Source organism: Hylobates moloch, unplaced genomic scaffold, assembly GCF_009828535.3.
Source record: "Hylobates moloch isolate HMO894 unplaced genomic scaffold, HMol_V3 SCAFFOLD_18, whole genome shotgun sequence".
NCBI classification, from domain to species: Eukaryota; Metazoa; Chordata; class Mammalia; order Primates; family Hylobatidae; genus Hylobates; species Hylobates moloch.
The window spans coordinates 38,080,865-38,085,815 of NW_026652293.1; the positions used below are offsets into that span (position 1 = coordinate 38,080,865).

The following is a 4,951-nucleotide window of genomic DNA, read 5'->3' on the forward strand; positions in this document are numbered from 1 at the left end:
CAATTCTCATGCCTCAGCCTCCCAAGTAGCTGGGATCACAGGCATGCACCACCATGCCCAGCTAATTTTTTGTATTTTTAGTAAAGATAGGGTTTCGCTATGTTGGCCAGGATGGTCTTGAACTCCTGGCCTTAAACTCCTGGCCTTAAGTGATCTGCCCGTCTCAGCCTCCCAAAATGCTGGGATTATAGGCGTGAGCCACCACACCCGGCCTTATAAATCTTTTTTGTTGTTGTTTTTTTAAAGACAGAGTCTTGTTCTGCCACCCAGGCTAAAGTGCAGTAGTGCAATTGTAGCTCATTGCAGCCTCAAACTCCTGAGCTAAAGTGATCCTCCCACTTCAGCCTCCTCAGTGGCTGGGACTACAGGTGTGTGCCACCATATACCTAGCTAATTTTTAAAAAAGTTTTGTAGAGTTGGGTGTTGCTTTGTTTCTCAGCTGGTCTCAAGCTCCTGGGCTCAAGCGATCATCCTGCCTTGGCCTCCCAAAGTGTTGGGATCACAGGTGTGAGCCACCATGCCTGGCTCACTCATGACTCTTCAGATGCTTTGTACTTCTTGAATGGAAATCTTGATGATCAGAAATATGTGACATTCACAAGTGATATGCTTAGGCCATTGCTTATTCTTTCAATACATAGGGTATCTCCTCAAACAAAAAGTAAGACTTTGGACATGGACATCATCATATTTGTCTCTTCATGTTTCTAGAGTCCAGGTCTGTAACTTGAGATGTTTCCTATGTATTTATGTCACAGATTCCATTTTAGTGGCAATATCTCTTCTCAATTTTAGTTTTTCTTTTCTAATTTTAAACTATCAGCCTAATTATAGTATCTTCTGTACTAATTTTTCTTTGTTCCACTGGATCTAAAGTTAATAAATTTGTTGAACCATGAATAAAAGCAAAAAGCTAGCACAGGTAGGTACAAGCCACATGCATTGCTTTAATGAATAGTCACCGTGACATATGGAGGAGGACTGCCCGATCAATTATTGGGTTTGATGGAGTTGCTGCTCGCCTGCATGAGTTAGTCCAGGGGCCAATTTATAGTGTTAAAATCCTGTGATGGGCTGGTCTGACCGATAAACAAAGTAAATAAATGAACCAAGTTGATTCAGTAGCCCAGATAATTTGTGAGATTAGCATGAAAACATTATATTGCTTTTTATTTTTTTGAGACAGGGTCTCACTCTATCACTCAGGCTGGAGTGCAGTGTGCAACCATGGCTCTGGGGCTCAAGCAATCCTCCTGCCTCAGCTTCCTGAGTAGCTGGTACTATAGGCACACACTGTCATACCTGGCAATGTTTTAAAATTTTTTTTGTAGAGACAGGGTCTCGCTATGTTGCCCAGGCTTGTCTCAAATTCCTGGGCTCAGGCGATCCTCCCACCTCGGCCTCCCAAAGTGTTGGAGTTACGGGCATGAGCCACCATATCCGGTCAAGAATTAGTAATATTACTTAAAATTTGTAGTATATTGGAGCACTGGAAAATAAGTATATATCCAATAGGACTCTTCAGGTTGTGAATAACCAAAAACCCAACTCAAACCAGATTGAGCAAAAGGTGAAATCTACTAGCTCAAACAACTGAAAAATTCAGAGGTAAATTTTTCTGACTTTCATTTACACTTGATCTAGGGGGCAACGTCTGCCTCCGTCTGTTAGCTTAACTCTCCTCCATAATGGTATGCCACAAGGAGGCAACGTGCCATTTAGCAACCCCATGCCTCTATCTTCCCAGGATTCAGCCCAGCAAAAAGTAGAGTGATTCTTGGCAACTACCATATGAGTCTTGGGCATTGGAACAACTTAGGTCACAAGTCAACCCCTGAGTCAACAATGTTAGTAGGAGGATTTGATACTCTGATTGGCAAGGACTAAGGCACATGGTCTCTTCCTGGTGAAGCCCTAGCAACTACATGGGAAAGTGATGATTTTCCAAAGGACATTTGAGTAGCTCCCAGAAATAATAAGGAGCAGACAAATATCGATTAGAAGGGAAAATAAAATTCTTTTTAAACAAACTAATATCAAAATGCCAGATAAGAAAATAGACATTCTCATATATTATTTCAAGTGGGCTATTTGGGAATATCTACCAAAAATTCAAGTGCACATTGTCTTACACAATTTCACATCAAGAAATTTATCCTACAGATAAATCATACCAGTGTACAAAGATGTTATTTAAAGGACAATCACTGAAGCATTGACTGTAACAGCAAAACACTGTCCATTGACATGGAAGTTGTTAAATTATGATACATTTATAGAGGAGAATATTGCACAATTATTTTTAATGAGGTAGATCTATATGTTCTAATATGGAAAGAAGTCTATGATAATTTAAGAGAAAAAAAGCAAATTGCAAGAAAATAGGCAAATATGGCCCTGCTTGTATAAATGCATAAAAAATACCTGGAAGAATATTCAAAAGTGTTTAACGCTGCTTATTGCTGGGGAAGAAATTCTAGGGAGTTAGGAGTGGCAGGAAGAAGACATTCGCTTTCACTTTATATCCTGTGGGGCTTTAATTTGTTTACCTGAGTACTTGTTACTTTCATTACTTTAAAAAGTCAGTCTAGCCGGGCATGATGGCTCATTCCTATAATCCCAGCACTCTGAGAGGCCAAGGCAGGAGGATCACCTGAGCCCAGGAGTTTGAGACCAGTCTGGGCAACACAGAGAGACTCCATCTCTACAAAAAATGAAAAAAAAAAATCAGCTAGTATGGTGGTGTGTGCCTGTGGTCCCAGCTACTCAGGAGGCAGAAGTGGGAGGATTACTTGAGCCTGGGAGATCAAGTCTGCAGTGAGCTGTGAGCATGCCACTGCACTCCAGCCTGGGTGACAGAGGGAGACCCAGTCTCAAAAGAAAAAAAAAAAAGGAATTCCCTTTCATTGAGCACCTGTTATGTTAGTAGCTGTAGTTCTTTGGTGAATTCAATTAATTTCCCTGACCCTCAGTTTCTTTATTTTTCAAGTGGGGGTAATCATATTAATAATATTTGCCTTACATTGTAACTGGGAAATTATAGATAAAATATGGTAAATGCTTGAGTGTAGTAGACATCTAGTAAATCACTGCTATTATTAGTAGTAATTACTTCAGTTTGCGAGTAATTACTTCTTTTTATTTTTCTTTTCTTTCTTTTTGTTTTTGTTTTTGTTTGAGACAGAGTCTCACTCTGTCACCCAGGCTAGAGTCTAGAGTGCAGTGGTGCCATCTCGGCTCACTGCAACCTCCACCTCGCAGGTTCAAGAGATTCTCATGCCTCAGCCTCCCAAGTAGCTGTGACTACAGGCATTTGTCACAATACTCAGCTAATTTTTGTATTTTTAGTAGAGTCAGGGTTTCACCATGTTGGCCAGGCTGGTCTCGAGCTCCTGGCCTCAAGTGATCCTCCTGCCTTGGTCTCACAAACTGCTGGGATTGCAGGCTTGAGCCACTGTGCCCAGCCTATTTTCTTTACTGTTCTTCCTCTGCAGAAGTAGTCAACAGGCATGACCTCCCATGGGTGCTCACAGGAGATGGTGCCGTGCATGTGCAGAACTTCCCAGGCCAAGATCCACCACATCGGACCCACTGAGTGAGCCCCCTTGTCATTGCATGAGATGGTGATGATCACATAGTGTAGAGGAGAATATGTGTGACACAGAGCAATGGTAGTCAGTTTAGCATACAATACCCCTGTGAAAGGTTGGTGGTCAGCCCTGGGATCAGTAACCATCAGAAGACATGGCTCCCAGAAGGCTGCCTGGATCTGGTTAGTAAAGGAACCAGAAATAAGAGTGGCTCCAGTGGCAGCAGCAAACTTCAGCATAGCCTGCTGGCTGACATTCCTGGAGGATGTGACACTGACAGCAGCTGAGTTTCCAAATGGCAACCATGGCACAAGCTGCCAGCCAAAGCTTCTTGCAGGTCCTCCTCAGATTTATCACGTAGATGCCATCACTTTTCCTTTTGTAGTGTATCATTTGGAAGTCAAGGTTGGTGCCACCTAAGTGGATTCCTGCTGGAAGGAATGTGAGGACATTCTCCTCCTTCATCTTCAGGGCGTCAAGGGTTCCAAACATTGTGAAAGTTTCTCTTTAAATTACGACGTGCTGTATGGATCTCTGACTGGGGAACGTGGGCAAGTACACCCAAAGTTTGATTGCTAGTATAGCTCACTCTTCTGTGGCTAGAAATCCTGAAGAATAAAACGTTTAAGGGAGTTATTATGCTGACTACAACACCCAGGCTTAGGAACTAGTGAGCGTAAGACCTCAAATTTCTTTCTGGCTCTCATTATGAAAGTCGTGATTGTTTCCCTTGCGTCATCCTCTGCATGTGGCTTTTCATCTTACATTCTGGCTGTGCTCCAGGAGACACACTGCCTTATGCCAGGGACCTGGTGGAAAGGTCACCCCCAGAATGGCCAGGCTGGGAAAAGCTCGCTTAACAGTGTAGGTCCTTAATTGCGTTTGTTCAAGCGCCACCTTAATGGCATATAAGCAAAAGTGAAAAATTCCAAAAGGGACTAAAATTTAGATTTTGGCCTGATAGTATAACTAGAAGGTTTTTTTGCTTCGAATTACCATAAGTAGGAGTGAGTGAGTTTCTGTCATTCCCCTACCGAATAAAATATTGAATTTATGATGAATAGTTGTTAAATAGAGTGATCTGGACTTATTCTTTCCAGCCTAGTGAGACCCATCCCAACCTTTTACAGAGAGTTTCTTTAAATATAGCATGAGAAACCTCAGTGTCCTCTGGAGGGTTTTGTAAATGGATGCCAGCCCAGTCTTTATTAAACTGGGCTTATATGTCATATAATTACTTGTCTTGACATACCTCTTCCAGGCTTTGCTGGAAGGATTTGTTAAGGGTTCTTTTCTGCTGTAAATGATGATCCTTGGTGTTTTTGTCATTGTTTTTGTTGCTTCAACTTTATCCTTTTCTG

The 4,951-nt window shown here is 42.0% G+C and overlaps 1 pseudogene; it reads right to left on the bottom strand.

The window, feature by feature from the left end:
• Positions 1–989: 989 nt before the first annotated feature.
• Positions 990–4,082, bottom strand: LOC116457423 (small ribosomal subunit protein uS2B-like; annotated as a pseudogene).
• Between the last annotated feature and the right edge of the window lie 869 nt (positions 4,083–4,951).